Source organism: Carassius gibelio, chromosome B22, assembly GCF_023724105.1.
Source record: "Carassius gibelio isolate Cgi1373 ecotype wild population from Czech Republic chromosome B22, carGib1.2-hapl.c, whole genome shotgun sequence".
Taxonomy (NCBI): domain Eukaryota; kingdom Metazoa; phylum Chordata; class Actinopteri; order Cypriniformes; family Cyprinidae; genus Carassius; species Carassius gibelio.
The window spans coordinates 19,658,900-19,677,005 of NC_068417.1; the positions used below are offsets into that span (position 1 = coordinate 19,658,900).

The window sequence follows — 18,106 nt, forward strand, 5'->3', positions numbered from 1 at the left end:
TAAACTGGCAGTGTGTAACAAGGAACAAGTCAGTAATGTTACTTACGGTAGTGAAAAAAGTTTTTATTTAGAGAGATTTATAATGTCTTGACAAACAGTTTGCAATTTTGAGGTGCTGGGAAATATAATTATCCTATTAGTGTGATGAATGCTAATACTAATGAAGTCTTGTTTTAATCTTTTTTTTTTATCTGGTTATTTTTTGGCTTTCTGCAGACTTTCAGACTGCAGTATCAGTGAAGAAGGTTATAAAGCTCTGGCTTCAGCTCTGAGATCAAACCCTTCACACCTGATAGAGCTGGATCTCACAGGAAATGATCCTGGACAATCAGGAGTGAAGGAACTCAGTCATATACTACAGGATCCAAACTATCAGCTGAAGACACTGAGGTGAGACTTGATACAATTAAACAAAATATAATTTTACTACAAAGATTTTAAGTCTTTCCCCCGCCACTGACAAAAATGTCCAGCTTTCCGTGTTTTCGCTGGTGTATAGTAGTTACACATTTAACTAATAGTATCACACATTTTCTGTAATAGGATTGAACGAATCAAAATATGGCGAAGAAGAAGCAGAAACAAGCGTTTGTGAATGTAATCAGATGTAAGCATATGTAAAATAACATGATCATCAAGCATGAAACAGCATATACAGTGAATTATTCATTAAGACTTTTTCTTGCAAAAGTAATTAATTTTTTTCACATTTTATGTTGCTGCCTTTTTGTTGAACTGCTTTAAATTACTTTTTTCCCCACATCAATCTACATTCCATACACCATACCGACAAAACTTTGTGAATTTATTATATTTATATTTTATTTCATGAGTATTCATACCTTTAATTAAATATTTTGCTGAAACACCTCACCTTACAGCCTCAAGTCATTTTTTGTTTAATGCAACAAGCTTTGCTCATCAGCATTTGGCAATTATCTGAAATTCTTCTGCTCATCTCTTCACCTCTCAAGCTTTGTCAGGTTAGATGGGGACAGACACACATTTTCAGGTTTCTCCAGAAATAATTGATTGGGTTCGAAGATTGGGGAAGTCATGGCCTAGTGGTTAAAGAGTTTGACTCCTAATCCTAAGGTTGTGGGTTTGAGTCTCAGGCTGGCAATACCATGACTGAGGTGTTCTTGAGCAAGGCACTGAACCCCTAACTGCTCCCTGGGCAGCACAGCATAAATGGCTGCCCACTGCTCGTAGTGTGTGTTCATGTGGGGCACTGTGACTAGAGACTTTGGTCATGATACTGGACTGAAAACACAACACACTGGGCATACAAACACCTTTCATACAACAACAATACATATTTGTTTTGCTCAATTTAACATCAGTTAACACCAGGTATGTGTGTGTGTGTGTGTGTGTGTGTGTGTGTGTGTGTGTGTGTGTGTGTGTGTGTGTGTGTGTGTTTAAAGTCGGTTTTAAAATTAGCGTGAGATTTCAACTCCTTTTACACATCACATATTATGGATAGTATTTTCTTAAAATTAAGGAATGCTTGTTTGATTTTATTAATTTCAGATAACATTCAATTATTTATCTCTTCAGCGACTTGGTTAGTTGATGATTTAGATAATGGTCTCTCTCACTCTTTGAAATTCTCACCTGGAAAGACACCAGACATCGTCATGGTTTTCAAATGTGTTTGTAGACGGGGGGCATGTGGCCTGTCGGTGCCTAGGTATCAGCACCATATAGAGCAAACAAACATTGATCTTGCCAAGACATCAAAACCCTCACTTTTGCACAGCCATTTTTTTCCCCCCAGGAAAAAACCCAGACACCTCCCCACTGTCTCTAGGTGTGAACAACAGGACTTCACAGAAACCCCCCCACAGCTCTGGTTACAGATACAACCATCAAAAAGAAACCCCCCACCACTGCTCTGGTTACAGATACAACCATCATAAGAAACCCCCCACCACTGCACTGGTTACAGATACAACCATCATATATCCAGTAATAAACACAACACAAGTCAAATCTGAGATCTCTTTGATCTTTTGATTTACACACCTCTGCCATGTCAATCAAGGGTCACAGGACCCAGTGGCATGGCAACCGCTTTGACTGACAGGCCTTATAGTCATAAATCAATCCAACTGACCATGCACACTTCTGACTACCTGTCAATCTACACGGACTGTACGGCCATAAATCAGGCCATAAATCAGGGTAATAAATCATCAAGACTTGAGATAAAGTGTATGATAGGACTACTAATACAACACAAATACTTTTAAATACTTTTGTAATATTTTTTAAAAAATCCCTGATTATTTTTCAAACTACATAATCTTAAAGCAAACCAATCCCAGTCAAAGTGACTTGTTTTAAAGAATCCCCACATCCCCCAGTTCCCCCAGCAGCGTCTGGTAAACTGATTGTTCTCTCTTTTTATATGTTAATGGCACCAATGTCTCCACATTCCTGAGCATTATCACCTGGCCCTTCACAGCAACAGTATCTGGGCTGACTGAGTCTTATCCAATCACGCTCCAGATATCTGGGTGGGGTTGTATACATACTCTGTTTTCCTGACAGAATCTTCATTGATTTTTTTATTTTTTGTGAAATAAACTTCTAAAACCTTAAAGGACAAACTGCTTTTTGAGATTCCTACATTGCCTACAAGGGACCACATACAACAAAGCCTACTAAGGCCATTTCTCATCTCTTTTTTCCATTCAAGGCTGAAAAGGTAAGTTATACATTCTGAATTTAGATTCTGATAATATGTAAACAGTAGACTTCAAAAATATATGTGTCAAAAATGCAAAAATGCAAAAATGCATGCAGGCTGTTAAAATTTGCATGTAGTCTCTTAGTAAATGTTAGTGCTGTTTAATCTCTATTTACTGTATATATTTGTTCATTTGTTGATAGATTTTTTTTGTGGTTGTTTCTAAATATTGTTTTTCATTTTGGCAAATGCAGTGTACCCTAAAACGATCTTGAATATTTCACAGGAAAATGAGACCCAGAAGAGTCATCGTATCTGGGAAAGATAAAGACACATTTCAGTCAAGAGTCAAGAGAAAGGTAAGTTATCATTTACGACTCTGTCTCCAATACTGTATGACTGCAAATATTAATTAAATATTTGGCATAGTAGCTTATGAATTTCAAGAAGTGCACTGTGCAATGTTATTACTTGTTCATAGTGTGCAGTGTGAAAAAATACAGAAACAGAAATTATAGATAATCAGTGGCTTGAATATTTAGTGTGTTTTAATTTTGATGCACTGTTATAAAGATTGTACTGATAATCATACTTGATAAAATATTAAATATTGATAATCATTGGAACTCGAAAACAACTGGGACACATATTAAACTTGTATCATAAATGTATGTATTCTCTAAAGCTAATATGTGCATGTGTATGTGTTTGTGACCAACAGATTGTTGATGAACAGAAAAGAGCAGATTTGTGTGCATTTGTGACCACAAACATCACTACAGGAGAAGAAATGATGTTCGACTGCGGAGATCCTGACAGCTCATGGAGACAGGTACATTTCTATTTAAATAACTTTAGCTCATATTTCAGAGTTATTTCATGAATTGTTATTTATTTGTAGTAGTCAAACTTCCTTTGAGTTTTAATGCAAAATAATGGAATTAACCTGGCAAACTTGTTACAAACAGAATATTCTGCTCACCAAGTCTGCAAGTATTATCACAGTTTAAAGTAACAGCTCTCTCTCTCTCTCTCTCTCTCTCTCTCTCTCTCTCTCTCTATATATATATATATATATATATATATATATATATATATATATATATATATGTATATATATATATATAGGCAAGATATCTATAGATATCTCGATATAGATCTATTCAGTTTATTTTAAATAAATGCTGTAATTTTGACCTTTATTTTCATTGAATATCCTAAAAAGTACTATATATCACAGTTTCCACAAAACTATGAAGCAGGAAAATATGCTTTCAACAGTGATAATATAAGAATCATTATTAATGATTGAGAACCAATAATAATTGATCATAAAAGAACATCAATTCTGCTAATTTAAATGATTTCTGAAGATCTTTTGACACTGAAGAGTGGAGTAATGATGCTGACATATTTCACAATTTTAAATTCACTTTACAATATTTCTGATCAGGTAAATGCAGCCTTGATTAGCAGAAAAGTCTTCTTTTAAAAACATTAAACCAGTCTTCCTGATCCCAGACTCACTGGTCAGGTGTTGATCCTGTGAGAGGTGTGAATGTTTGTGGGGGGGAGAGAGAGAGAGCGTGAACAGGGCAGATAGCACTGCAACACAATAGAGATTATTGATCAAAGTGAAGAAAAAACAATCCGCATTGGTATGGTCTTTACTATATTTCATAAAATAGTAGCACTTTCCCATAAGATGTCATTGGTTAACACTAGTTAACATGAAAATCACCTTTAAAGTGTTTATTAATGTTAGTAAACATTACTTTTATCATTAACAAATACAATGTTTGATTTTAATAATGTATTAATAAATATTATTTAATGGAGCTGAGCTAACGTTAACAAAAAATAAACAGTTGTATTTTTTTTTTATGTTAACAAAGCTTAAATTTTTAAACAAATATATTTCTCATTGTTAGTTAATGTGTCCTGTCCATCGCTCAGTGTTTTTAAATCAAACTTAAAGACTCATTTTTACACCCTTGCATTTGAGTGATGCGGTGTATGCAGAGCCGGCCCTAGACCTTTGGGGGCCCTAAGCAAAATTGGTTGGAGGCCCCTTTGACCGTTTTAAGTAAGGCCTACAGAAATTAATGACTACCTTGTAACTATACTGTACGTATTAAATCTACTATGTTATTTTTAAATTTTTTAGTCTATTAAATTATGTTTTAATTATTCTATGTATGCTGTATGTTAATTATCTTTTTTACGCTGCTGGCCCTGAGTAAGTATTTCGTTCTTATGTGGCAACATGTACAGAATGACAAGAAAAGACCTTGAGTTCTTGAGTTGAGTTCCATGTTTGATGTCTAACAGGAAAATTATGATACCACTGAGCTGAATGGCAGTGCAGTTCAACGAACACACACTGATGAACTTGCTGAATAAAAAGACTGATAAAGTGATTTTCACTGACCATAAAATAAACATTTTTAATTGACACCAGAGTTTAAGAGGCACAAACAACAGCCTTTATATAGAATTTAAATGAAATAGAGCAAATAGAACTGAATACTGTGTTGTGAACCAGGAAAAGTATTATGTTATTAGCATTTATTACATGGCTTGGTTGAATCCCAATGTAGAATGCGGTTTGTTATTTCTTGATAACAGACCGCTGCGAAGTAGAACACACCATTGCCATAAACAGAGCGTTGCTATGGACGCGGAGCAGACTATTTTCTTTAACATGGTGTCACAGTGTGCAGCGCTGCGCTGCTCAAGTGCGTATTTAAAAGTTCACGGCACAAAGCGAAGAAATGTCGAGCGCACAAATCCTAATGTATATCTGTCCAACAGTTTATTGATCATTTGTTTCTTCACAGTTTTAAATTCCAGTTAGTGTGTGTTTGATGCCTTTTCATAGTCATGTGTGTCCGTGATCTATCACTACACACGGTAGCGAGTCGTTTAAAAACAGCAACAAACATAAAATACAAATACACAAAATAAAGTCATCTTATGCAAATCCACAGCCTTTTATCTACAGATCAAGCATTATAATGTGAATATATCATATATTGAAGAGAGTTTTACCATGCACGAGGCGCGCGCTGTATGGAGAATGATTGACGAGGAAAAACGAGTTTCCGTAAACTTTAATTTAATGATGTAAATAGTCTTCTGTCCCTCACATTAAGCTATGGAATGGCTTCAGATGACTTCGTGAAATTATAATCAGACGGACCCTCTCAGATCCAAGTCACCCAAAATGACGAAAAAAAGCGGGAGGCGCCGAAAAGCGCGCTGTAAGTGTTTGCATCCCAATATAAGACTTTTAGACTGCAGATTATCTATACAGGTATCGGAAAATTAAGCCTACAGGTTTACGTACCTTTATTGTCGTTTTTCCTGGCCAGAAAGATATTTTCGTTTCTTGTCAGACATCGTCGACGCTGGAGTACGTTAACTGACTGACAGACACTGACCGGGTGACGAGTGACATCATAGGGGTCAGTCAGGGTCAAGATTCGCGGGGAACTTGGCATAATAAAGAACTAAATAAAAAACAACTTTGCTTATCATGATGCCTGATAAAGAGCCCTGTAGGCCCATTTCTTTTTATTTATTTATTTTATGTTACTTTTGTTGTATGATTTTTTTTCACCCACTATAGCAGTGACTCAAGGGGGCCCTCTGCTGGACACGGGGCCCTTTGCAATTGCAAGGGTCGCTTAATGGCTCGGCCGGCTCTGCCTATACCCATATTCACATGATTGGGTATAAAAGAGCCTCTCAGAGTAGCAGTGTCTCTCAGAAGTCAAGATGGGCAGAGGATCACCAATTCCCCCAATGCTGCGGCGAAAAAAAAGTGGAGCAATATCACAAAGGAGTTTCTCAGAGAAAAATTGCTGAGTTTGAAGTTTTCATCATCTACAGTGCAAAATATCATCCACAGATTCAGAGAATCGGAAACAATATCTGTACGTAAGGGGTCAAGGCCGGAAAACCATTCTGGATGCTCGTGATCTTCGGGCCCTTATACGTCACTGCATCACATACAGGAATAGTACTGAATAAATTACAACATGGGCTCAGGAATACTTCCAGAAAACACTGTCTGTCAATACAATCCCCCGTGCCATTCGCTGTTGCCGGCTAAAACTATATAGGTCAAAAAAGAAGACATATCTAAACATGATCCAGAAGCGAAGGCATTTAAAATGGACTGTGGCAAAGTGGAAAACTGTTCTGTGGTCAGACGAATCAAAATTTGAATTCTTTTTGGAAAAAAGGTATGTCATGTCATCCGGACTAAAGAGGTCAAGGACAACCCAAGTTGTTATCAGCGCTCAGTTCAGAAGTCTGCATCTCTGATGGTATGGGGTTGTATGAGTGCGTGTGTGGCATGGGCAGCTTAGACATCTGGAAAAGCACCATCAATGCTGAAAGGTATATCCTCAGTCCCTAGACGTTTGCAGACTGTAAACATGGCCTTGTCCCAAATTTTGAGATGTGTTGATATCATGAAATTTAAAATCAACATATGTTTCCCTTAAAATGATACAGTTTAAACATTCTATATGTAATCTATGTTGTATTCTGAATAAAATATTAAATTTTGTAAGTTCCACATCATTGCATTCTGTTTTTATTCACAATTTATACAGTGTCCCAACTTTTTTGGAATTTAGTCTGTAGTAGTTTATTTTTCTCTTTTCTTGTTTATATATTATACATTGCCATGTTATTGACCTTATCATATCCAGGTGATACTGATCAGCTGACTATTTTCACAAACCAGTGTTGATGCTTGCAATGAGAGTTTAGCTGCAGTATGTCAGAGGAACAAGGAAAATAATTTCTGTCTGAGATGAGTCTCTCAAAGAAACAGAGGTGAGACTGAATCTTTTATTATTATTATTATTTGCAAATACTTTTAAACTAAACATGAAAACAGGGCTTTATGGAGAAGTCAAACTTAATAGTAAATAACTAACATACAGAGCATCTACCACGACTGCAGATGTTTTAGGACTAGAGGATGAATTAATTTTATCAGTGCAACCTAACTGATTTTTAAATATTTATAAAGTATCCTGTAGATGCTTAACATAAAAAATATGAAAAGCAAAATCATTGATCATTGACGTATTTGCAAAAGTACAAATTTATTCACCCTCTAACAGCTATTATATATATATATATATATATATATATATATATATATATATAAGTTTGCTCTGGGTAATAGAACAGTAGTGTTATTGTAGCAAAAAAAGTGTTATAATTGTACACAAACTTTTTAAATGAAAGTGAATAAAAGTGGCTACATTTATGAAAATTGTTAGTCAGTCAGTGTTGGTCTTTTTCCCCCTTTGTCTCCTATGTATCATTAGTGTGAGACCAGGCTCTCATGTGTCTAGCTCTGTGTCTGTGAGAAGTGACCGTTCAAAAGATGACATGCCTAACTTCAGTGAGAAAATAACGTCACCTGCCAAAAGGTATTTCATGTGTTTTACATTATTGTATTAATCTACAGGGGTATGTGATAGAGCTGGACTGAAAAAAAAACTTGAAATAAATTATTGAACACTATATTTAGTGGCCTTTATTGAGCTTATTCTGGAACTTCTTGCAGTAAAACAAGTACACAGATGATCACTAAGAGTAATACACGTACATTTAGCATTTAAAATAAAGATTTTGCAGCCAAACATGAATATATCCATCCATCCATAGTAATAGTAGATTGAAATGCACAGCTATATAGGTAAATATTGGTATCTAATTATCATTTGCAACATTAAATTTTTTTATTATACTGATATACCTTCTCTGTGATAGTGTTTTGTCTCTATGTTCTTTGTGTCATTAGTGTAAGATCAGGCTCTCTTGTGTCCAGCTCTGTGTCTGTGAAGAGTGACCGGTCAAAAGATGACATGCCAAATTTCTGTGAGAGAAAAACTCCACTCGCCAAAAGGTATTTCATATGTTTCTTAATTTTGGTGACACATAGACTGTGATAGAAAGTTTATCAGTGAATATCATATATGAACATTTTTTGTTTGTTCAGATATTACCAATTATTAACATTAACATTTTTTCCATGGTGACACGTCATACTTGCAGCCACAATAGCTGAGAATGAGTTCTGTATCTCTTTTATAAAATGTTCCTGTTTTATTCAAAATACATAAACGTGTTAGTTATATTATTACTTACCTGGCAGGGGAAACACCATGATCAAGAATGCGGTTCACCCAGGGTGGGGCTTGTCCATTGCACTCGCTTGGCCATGCTGACCCCCGTGAATTCCCCAAATGTGGGAATCTCCACTGCATAATATATGGTAGTGGGGGACTGCGTTTGCGCTCTGCCCTGAAACTCTTTTTTGGGGGGCACCTGTGGCCTAATGGTTAGAAACTTGGACTAGTCACCGGTTCGAGTTTCAGTGCTGGCAGGAGTTGTTTGGTGGGGGGGGCGGTGAATGCTCTCTTCCTCCCTCAATACTATGGCTGAAGTGTCCTTGAGCAAGGCACTGAACACCCCGTTTCCCCCCACGGGTGTTGGATATATAGCTCCCCACTGCTCCGGTTCTGTGTTTACTATTTGTTCACTTCTCACTGATGTATGTGTGTGCACTTGGATGGGCTAAATACAGAGCACCAATTCTGAGTATGGGTTAACATAGTTGGCAAATGTCACGACTTTCACTTTCATAAATATCTGATATATGTTAAATACGTGTAAGTAAATGTATTTGGTAGTTAATTTGGTAGTTGATCTATATCAGGTTATGAGTGCCACCATGTTAGTTTGTGCTGAATCCGAGCTGTGAGAATAACATCACAAAAAATCATTCTCTCTTCCCGGCATTAAAGTACGTTTCTGGTTAACAGGGAGTAGAATAGAGTAAACTTTATTGTTAACTACACTATGTGTATATGATATCAATTAAATAATTGATAAATAACAGCGCCTGATTACTGAACTAAGCTATGTTTTGTGTCAGTACTGTCAAAACACAGAAGGTTCATGTATAGCCTCAGTTGGCTATATCTAAAATGAAAGTAAACAACTGAAATGAACAAGATGCATGTCTGTATGGGGAAGTCGTGGCCTAGTGGTTAGAGAGTTTGAGTCCTAACCCTAAGGCTGTTGGTTCGAGTCTCGGGCTGACAATACCATGACTGAGGTGTCCTTGAGCAAGGCACTGAACCCCCAACTGCTCCCCGGGCGCCACAGCATAAATGGCTGCCCACTGCTCCAGGTGTGTGTTCATGGTTTGTGTGTGCACTTTGGATGGGTTAAATGCAGAGCCGAATTCTGAGTATGTGTCACATCACCATGCGTCACGTCATAATAATAATAAATATATATATATATATCATATGCGTGCATGTCTTAAACCAATACAAACTAAACACCCCCCCACCCCCGGCCCGGTCCGCGATTGTGCCCTCGTAACGCCATTTCGCCCCTGCCCCTCTAGAGGTCTGTGCACGCCACTGTGTGTGAGTGTTATAATTAGTTCTGAATTACATTCGAAATTACATTCTGAAGTACATTTACTAATCATTTGAGGCCATGATTTATTCATCATACAGTAACCAGAAACAACCACCGTTCCTCTTCTCATCGAAGACATGCAATGCAATATTAAACAGTCTTTAGCTATCGGTGCTTGTAATGATTTTTGCGTCTTTCTAAGACAGTTTTAAATGCCTCCACACTGCTGATATGTGACATGACATCACTTCACGACATTGTTCGGTTAGAGTTTATTTAGTCTTTTTGCTTATTTGGACGAATATTTCTGGTTGCTAAACATACAGTGCATCCCTATTTTAAAGCTAATGCTTTCAGTGTTCCTTTAGCTCAATTTGTAGAGCATTGCCCTATCAAGCATAAGGTTGGGGGTTCGATTCCCCGGGAACACATTATAGGTAAAAATTGATAGCCTGAATACACTGTAAGTCACTTTGGATAAAAGCGTTTGCTAAATGCATAAATGTTTCTCATTTCTAAAAATGTTTACAAGGGATTTCTATAATATTTTGCCTGTAAATGCAGTATTTTATTTTATTTATTTGTTAAAAGGCTTCAGTATGAGACATTCAATTCAGATATCCAGACTCACAGGAACCACAAGACTTTCAAAGACAATCTTCTGGGGATTTTTCAGGTAAGAAAACATAAGTGTTTAAAGTTTATCTATGTTATCAAAGACAAAAATTTGATTTCAATTTTTTTTTTTTTTTTGCTTTCTTTGTAGGATCTTGAGACCAAAATAATCACATTCCTAAAGAATGAGCTTGGAATGTTTAAGAAAATCTTAAAAAAGGAGAACTTGCAGTCTTTAGTGAAGGACTTTAATGAGGACAGATGCATTATCAAAGAAGCAGCTCTTGATCTCACACTCCACTTCCTGAGAGAGATGAAGCAAGATGAAGCTGCTGATACTCTAGAAGGTAAGAGTCTTATGAACATCTGTCACTTATGAATCTATTAGAGAAAGTGGACTGAAACTGTTTTTTTGTTTTGTTTTGTTTGTTTTTTTGTTCCTGATTTAGATGATCTTATCTTCATTCATCAGCTAAAATGTAGCTTGAAGAATAAGTATCAATGTGTGTTTGAAGGAATTGCAAAGCAAGGTGACTCTACACTTCTGAATAACATCTTCACAGATCTCTATATCACTCAGGGTTGTAGTGAACAGGTTAATACTGAACATGAGGTAAGACAGATTGAAGTTACTTCCAGGCGTCATGAATCACAAGAGATACAGGTTGAATGCTCAAACATATTTGAAGCTCCTGAACAAGAAAAGCAGATCAGAACTGTACTGACGAAAGGAGTTGCTGGTATCGGAAAATCAGTCTCTGTGCAAAAGTTTATTCTGGATTGGGCTGAAGAAGAAAAAAATCAGGACATCAGTTTTATAGTTCCTCTTCCATTCAGAGAGTTGAACTTAAAGGAGAAAGAAACACAAAGTTTGATGGACCTTATAAATCAGTTTTTCCCAAAGACAAAACGCCTGAACCTTACAAGGGGAAATAATTTTAAAGTCCTGTTCATCCTTGATGGATTGGATGAATGCAGACTTCCTCTAAACTTTGATGGTAATGAGACGTGGTCTGATATATCATCACCAACCTCTCTGGATGTTCTCCTCACAAACCTGATCAAGGGAAATCTGCTTTCTTCTGCTCTCATCTGGATCACCACCAGACCAGCAGCTGCCAGTAAGATTCCTCCTGAATGTATCGACCGGGTAACAGAGATACGAGGATTCAATGATGCACAAAAGGAGGAGTACTTCAGAAAAAGATTCACAGATGAGAATCAGGGCAACAAAATCATTGATCATGTTAGAAAATCAAAGAGTCTTTTTATCATGTGTCACATCCCAGTCTTCTGCTGGATTTCAGCCACTGTTCTCCAGAACATTTTAGAGGAGAAAAGGAGTAATGATGTGAGAAATCAGGCTGATGACTCCTTGAGAACACTGCAGAAATCAAATACTGAAGACACTCCCAAGACTCTGACACAAATGTACACACACTTTCTCCGCTTTCAGATCCAGCAGAGCCGTCAAAAGTATGATGGAGAATACACACCAGATGTTTCCTGGGATAAAGACACAATCCTTTCACTGGGGAAACTGGCATTTCATCAGTTGGAAAAAAACAACATGATATTCTATGACACAGACCTGGAAGCCTGTGGTATTGACATTTATAAGGCATCAGTGTATTCAGGCATGTGTACCCAGATCTTTAAGGAGGAAACTGGGATCATTCTTGGTACCATGTACTGTTTTGTTCACTTGAGCATTCAAGAGTTTTTTGCAGCCCTTTATGCACATCTGTTTATAGACATCAGCAAGAAAAATGTATTTGTTCAAGACTCAGAACAGGAAAAAAATGAAACCATGATTGATTTGCTCAAGACTGCAGTGGACAAGGCACTCGAGAGTGACAATGGACACCTGGACCTTTTCCTTCGCTTCCTTCTCGGTCTGTCACTCCAGACCAATAGACTTCTCTTACGAGGTCTGTTGACACAGCAAGGCTGCAATGACCAGAGAAAAAAGGAAATAGTTCAGTACATCAAGCAGAAATTAGAAGCTAATCTGTCTCCAGAGAGATCCATCAATCTGTTCTACTGTCTGAATGAACTGAACGACCAAACTCTGGTGAAAGAGATTCAGACCCACCTCAGTAAAGGAAGTTTCTCATCTGCTGATCTTTCACCTGCCCAGTGGTCTGCTTTGGCCTTTGTGTTGCTGACATCAGAGGAAGAGCTGGAGGAGTTTGAGCTTCAGAAATTCAAGAAATCAGACGAGTGTCTCATTAGATTATCAGCAGTCATCAAAACCTCCAAAAGAGCTCTGTAAGCAATTTTTTTCTTTTTTCTTTTTTTAAAGTTATGATATAGCTTAGAATATGCAGTTATCCACATTGCTCTATAGTGATTCTTTAGTGACCATAAATAACATGTTTCATGCTATATTTGTTTCTTATTTCAGTTTCTGTCTTATTTTTATGAGTAAAGGAGAATTAAAGTGCAAAGCTAATTATTTATACATTGTTATTAGCGATGCACCATCTTTGCACCAATGTAGAAATGTATTATTGTTTTCAAATGTTTTCAAACATTTAATTGAAATTTGTGTAAAAAAGGTATTTTGATTTGATATATCAGGCTTTGAGGCCCATATATTATAGAACATTAGTTCATAGTCATATTTATGACAGAAAAAAATGCCTCATGCAAGTATCTAATGTAGTCAGTTTGTAGCTGTGCGCTGGTTCAGAGGCAGCTTTACGTGCGCACACTTTGGGTGTGGGCGCACAGAAAATGGTCTATAAGAGAGCACATGAGTACTGTGTGAAGTTATCTTTTACTTTGTTTTAATTTTACTGTAACTGTAATTTTATCTAAATGCCATTTTCTAGTTTTTGAAAAAACATGTTAGTTTGGCTCACCTTATTCATGTAAAATAATATAAATATATTAATTATAATATATAAAAACGTATTGTACATGTTCCACCTTATTATGTGATGTGATTTATTTCCCCTGCAGGTTAAATGGTTGTAACTTAACAGACAAAAGCTGTTCAGCTCTGGCTACAATTCTTGGATCAGATACCAATCTGAAAGAGCTGAACCTGAACAATAATAATCTGCAGGATACAGGAGTGAAGCTGCTCTGCTCTGGACTGAATAACATACAGTGTAAATTGGAGATGCTGAGGTAAGTTGTATGACATTGTATGGCAACAGTGGATTTAGATATTTTTTACACTTTACAAATGGATAAAAATCTATTATTTGAATGATTTTCTTTTTTTTTACTGTTTTTTTTTTTTTTTTTTAAATATCCACAGTATGCTAATGCTGGATTTACATATTCTATATTTGCCTGATGTTGTCTAACTTTCATTATCAAGGTGTTAAAAAGTACAATTTCCAAATTAAAGCTAACAGCAAGATTCAACTCATTAAACCAGGCAAAATATTACAAACCAGACTTGGATAATGACCTGGGCCCGTATTCATAAAGATTCTAAGGATCCTCTCAGAAAACTCTTAATTTAGCTTAAAAACTTTTACGTAGGAGTCTTAGCTTAAGAGCGATTCGGGACCGATCTGAGAGCAACTCTGAGTAAGGAAAACACAAAAACTTTCATCTTAGTGAGGAGGCGGGGTTGACCCTGTTGCTATGTATGACACAATCTTTTGAAGACTGGGATTGGTTGGTTGTCCAAGAAGGAAAAAAAGAGTGATTTTAAGTATAGGGTCTATTCTTATTCTCACTTTGAATTTACATGCGTAATTTTTCCTATTTGACCGTTCTCTCACACACACATTATATGTGTGTATATACGGTAAATCCTTTTTTCATTTACCATGCTTTTAATTTCCTATAATATGTGCAGTCCTATAGCGTCTCGTTTTAGACAAGCAGGCCATAACGTCAGCGTTTTGCAGTATATTGGTATAGAAAAGGTAACAAAACCCTTAAGAGGAGGAGATTATGAGAAGAAATTACAGAGGGAATGTTTTTGGATTTATACTTTAAATACTTTGTCACCTTTAGGGTTGAATGAGGATTTTGATATCAAGCCATTTTTATAGAGATTCAAAATATCTTTGTAGCTTGTATCTGTTACATGATTTGTATTCGTCACATAATAGACATGACTTGTATGTGTCACATGACTTGTATTTGTCACATGATTTCTTGGATGTGCCTAATTAAGGTGATCACCTGTGTCTATTTAAAGTTGACTTCACCTTATATTGATATTGTGCCTGATGAAGACCTGGGCCCGTATCCATAAAGATTCTAAGAATCCTCTCAGAAAACTCTTAATTTAGCTTAAAAACTTTTACGTAGGAGTCTTAGCTTAAGAGTGATTCGGGACCGATCTGAGAGCAACTCTGAGTAAGGAAAAGACAAAAACTTTCATCTTAGTGGGGAGGCGGGGTTAACCCCGTTGCTATGTATGACACAATCTTTTCAAGACTGTGATTGGTTGGTTGTCCAAGAAGGAAAAAAGAGTGATTTTAAGTATAGGGTCACTCTATTCTAATTCTCACTTTGAATTGACATGCGTAATTTTTCCTATTTGACCTTTCTCTCTCTCTCACACACAAACACACATTATATGTGTGTATATAAATCTTTTTTTGTATTTACCATGCTTTTAATTTCCTATAAGGTATTTGATTGGCTTAGAGTGATACAAATTGTTCCACTCCTTCTAATTACAGTGATTGCTGTCCTATTTAAGTGGCGGTTTGAATGTTGGTTTTAATGAATCAAACATGGAATCAAAACCAAGAAGGGCGAGAAAGCCCAACTGGACAGAGGAACAGTCTTTTACTGTTAGCCCAGTTAGTGGATGAACACAAGGCCATTCTTAAAGGAAAATTCGGGCCGGGTGTTACAGCAAGGGACAAGAAGCAGACATGGGAGCGTATAGCACAACTATTAACGGTTCATTCCCTCTGCTTGTACGCACATATAAGCCTGCTATATTCATAAATACAGTTTTTTGAGCCTGCAAGGTGGGAATGTCCTGTGGAAACGAAATGAACTGCGACACAATAAGATGTTCTGAAAGTGCTGTAATTGTTTGTGTGATCACTCTGCTTATAGAAGGTTGTGACAGACCCAAGTCATCATATTGCATTGTTGCATTTTCCCAGTTGCCAAATATCATAATGTACTGATTACTTTAATTTCTGGAGCTAGGGCATTTCTGCGCTGTGTCGGAGATGTTAGCACGTCTCTAATAAGATCAGTCACAAACATGATCCCTGCACGATCTAATCTATAGTGTCTTATCTGTCTTTTTCTCCTCTGCTAAAGAAACTCTTAAGCCTCTTAAAAGTCCTCATCTGTACTCCTAACAAGTTTGACCTTAAGACCTCTTTTAAGGGTTAAGATGCTTTCTGAATTACTTTTTTCTTTACTAGGATTTTTTCTTTAATTTTAAGAGTAAACGCCCACATTTCTAAGAATTTTTTTTTTAGAATTTTGTCACTAGGAGCTACTTTTTCCATTAAGATTCTTTATGAATACGGGCCCTGAAGGTCGAAACGTTGCTTGATTAAATTCCTCTGGAGCAGTAGTTTTCAGTGTGCAGACATCACTTCTACTTAATCCTTAACATTCGATGAGATATACATTTGAGGCTTTTTCTGTTATTTTGCTAGATTAAAAATAGCCCAATCGTCTTTACTGCTTGTTTAGAACCTTGGATTATTTTAAACAGGCTCCCATCCCATATTCCCCAAAACATAAACAATAATCCTGTCATGTAACCGACTAACTAGAACACGTTGTGCAATGCAGAATTAAAGTAAGTAAAGTAAAATATAACAACATATATATATATATATATATATATATATATATATATATATATATATATATATATATATATATATATATAGTGTGAGTCGTGTCCTGGGCATCTATCAGCGTCGCCCTGGCAACGAGGGAGATTCACCTGCACGCAATCACAGCGGGCTGATCGGTCCCAGCTGAAGCGGCTGAGGAGAGGACTATAAACGCTGCAACGGGCAACAAAATCTCTACTTTACTCCACTTTATTCGCTTTACTCTGGATTCAGCTGCCTCTTTAATGTTCAGTATACAGATATTTTGTCTTCTGCTGCGGCTTTCTAGGTTAGTGCATTTTTCTGTAAGTTGCTCCACTCTACTCTTTAGCTTTACCAGATCTGGTACCATCTTAACCACTGTGTCAGACGAGCTAGAAGCATAACTCCCCAGGTTTGCTAATTTTGCAGAGTGATCGCCCTTCATAACTTTAATCTCCATGCCTGCCTCATTTTTAAATGCCGACAGTTATCTTCTGATAGCGACAGCAAGTTGTTCGATCTTTGAGTCTATGATTTCTCCAATGTCTGATTTAATTATAAAAAAGTTCCGCGCAAACGGACGAGATCACGTTGAGGAGGACTTAACTACCCGCTTATGGAGCATCTTCTTCTGGCGCTTCTTCAACATTAGAGCCGGAGGTTATAGCGGCCTGGTCTGGGGTTTTCCAAGATTTGCCTGGCATGTTTAAAAAACTAGACAAATTAAATCCTAAAGTTGTGTAGTAGTTTCTAGGATGCAAGACTATAATTTTAACAATGTTCACAATTGCTGAAAAGATGTTCTGACAATGTTATATTACATTTTTATGGAGCCGTCGTGAAGTGTGTGCTACTCCAATCATATCAAAACCCTGAAGTCGTATAAGGGTGCATTTTGATTGAAGCATTATTTTTCTTGGGGAGAGTTTGCTTAAGGTAAGTTTACACCAAAGATGTAAAGCTGAAGCATGCAAAAGAAAATGGTCTGCAAAAACCTGCTCTCTACTGCATGCATCAAAGTGTACCGTCCATGTCTATTTGGCTAGTTGTCAGTAGAACAAAAGCATTGTCACACCCATGGACTGTGTGTTTGTTTTCCTCCTCCGACGTGCTCTTTGTTTACCATGTGTCCTAGTTCTTTACTCATGTGTGAAATTGATTCCAGGTTTTTCCTTTTTAATTTCCTTATTTGGTTCCTTATTTAAGCCCTGTGTTTTCCTGAGTCCTTTGTGCCATCTAAATGTTGATCCCTATTCCTACGTGTGTGTTCATTGTTCCTATATGATTAATAAAGACTGTTCATGGTGAATTCTCCTATGTCTCCTCGGGCCAATGTAGGCAACATCATGAAAGAAGACAGAACCTAAACAAAAAAATAAAAACTAAGAAGCACCCCTTCTTCCAATTTGGTTTCCGTTTCTGAAAGTGTTTTGTTTTCCTTTTTTTCCCCCACGGTCATGGAAACTGCTGCACGATTCGTCACCCTAGCTCAGAAGGATTTGCTGTTTGTGGAGTAAACTCATGCTCAAACTCACGCTGGGTGCAAACTCAT

At 36.8% G+C, this 18,106-nt stretch overlaps 1 protein-coding gene and 1 non-coding gene across 2 annotated transcripts in view; both read left to right on the forward strand.

Annotated features, from left to right (window-relative positions):
• The window catches only part of LOC127986808 (uncharacterized), a 353,087-nt gene that overhangs the window by 93,193 nt on the left and 241,788 nt on the right, over positions 1–18,106 (forward strand). The window lies entirely within an intron of this gene.
• LOC128008593 (U1 spliceosomal RNA) lies at positions 8,868–9,034 on the forward strand. The gene has a single exon (XR_008180328.1). It is a non-coding gene; the product is annotated as a U1 spliceosomal RNA (small nuclear RNA).